Source organism: Ananas comosus, linkage group 2 (genome assembly GCF_001540865.1).
Source record: "Ananas comosus cultivar F153 linkage group 2, ASM154086v1, whole genome shotgun sequence".
In the NCBI taxonomy this organism is placed as follows: Eukaryota; Viridiplantae; Streptophyta; class Magnoliopsida; order Poales; family Bromeliaceae; genus Ananas; species Ananas comosus.
Window position 1 is genome coordinate 9,300,728 of NC_033622.1, and position 2,004 is coordinate 9,302,731.

The window sequence follows — 2,004 nt, forward strand, 5'->3', positions numbered from 1 at the left end:
TGAGTTATTGGGGTTAACAAGGTTAACCGGTAAGATTGGGTAAGAGCCAAAGCTTATTTGTGATTTGAGCATGCATGCATTTCCTATTATCGCGTTGAGTATTTGAATCCACTGACATTCTTCTGCAGGCATAGTATTAGATGCATTAGTACCGGTTACTTTTCTTTCCTTGAAATACTTATGTCTGGATAGACCTAGTGGGTAAGTCGGCGAGGTCGGATGCCGAACCCACTGGAAACTTCGTTGTAGTTCTCACACCACTAGCCCTACAGGTCCTGGCACGAGCGGGGCGGCGGAGGACCGAGGCAAGGGTTTGGCGCCGTAGGTAGCGGCCACCGGGACTTTATACATTTTGTAGTCATTCCTTTTTGATATACATGTATCAACTTTATTCTGTTGATTTAGAGATGCAAAGTGTAAACAATCATGTATTTGGTGGATGACTAAATGTAAAAAGATATGATGCAAAAATGTAATAGTTTTACTTGAATTTGGGTTAAATGTAATCAAATATCATGTATTTTGCTTAATTAGCTTAGAGCTTTCGCCTCCGTTGTTTCTTGCCCTCGTGCAAGCCTTGTATCATAAATGCAAATCTCTTGTTGATTGCCTATTTATACATGTTGTTAGAGCCTTGGGCGGACAGGGGAGGCTCTGTCCGTTCGGCGTCTGTTGACGTGACCCGAACCCGACCGAATTGGCGGGGATTGGGGCGTGACATTCGGCATCCAACCTCGCCGACTTACCCACTAGATCTATCCAGGCATAAGTATTTCAAGGAAAGAAAACTAACCAATACTAATGCATTTAATACTATGCTTGCAAAAGAATATCAGTGGATACATATACTCAATGCAATAATGGAAATGCATGCATGCTCAAATTATGAATAGGCTCTGGCTCTTACCCAATCTTACCGGTTAACCTTGTTAACCCCAATAACCCATAACCCAAAATCCCTTTCTTTACCGGGGAGGCTCCAAGAACTACCGACCCGAGGGACCGTCTTCAGGAACCGCGCTCCCTGTGGTGGCGATTTTCGAAAACACACCGCTTGAGGAGGAGCGACCTCCCTCAAGCCAAGACTTATTATGAGTGTCGATCAAATCCCCAACTTGAGGATACTAAGCCACATGTCACGTTGCCACTTTTGTGATAGGTTTTCTACCTATGTTTTTCATATCACTTTCTAATCAATCTTACCACAATGTCACTATGGTTAAACCTATGTTTAACAATTATGTTCTCAAGGCCAATCTCGTCTCTAATGTCCATGTCACCTTTGTTTACTATTGTCAAGTCCACGTCTCACATCATACAATCTCTAGGGTTCCACTATACATGCCCATCATGGTTCCATAACTCTCGATATTCAATTACATTAAATACACATAATGAAGGCAACCAATATTCACATGTAACTTAACCCTACATGCTTGAATGTTTCAATATACAAGTATGCTCGAAAAAAGGTGAAAACAGACATAATGAGGAATCCGGTGATTCCGTTGTGCACCCCCCACCTCTAATGGTTGTTAGGTCCTATGTGTTGGCAAGTTTCGTGGCTCGAGTCGGAGTCTTGAAGAAGTAAAGAGCGGAGTATTGAAGATCGAAGAATCCAAGACTTCGAAGAATCGGAAAGGACGCAAAACACGCAAAACATGAATCACGATACTTAGGTAAGCTTTAAATCTTGTTTATGGTGATTCATACTTAATTATAGATTTTAGAATCATGCTTTCAAGTTGTAATTGATTAGAAAGTTTCTAAGAGCTTGTAAAACTCCAAACAATTCATTTTCAGCGAAAATTGCATTATTGTACTGGTACGAGGGTTTTCTGTCCAGGGTAAAGCCATCAACGTTTGCGCAGAAAAATTTGATGGTTGTTCCGGTACAACCTTCACGCTGTACCGGTACAAGCCCTGTTCCGGAACAAGCTGCAGCCTATCCAAGGTACAGAAGCTTCGCAGAAAAATCTTCCGTCATGCTGTACCCTGGACAGC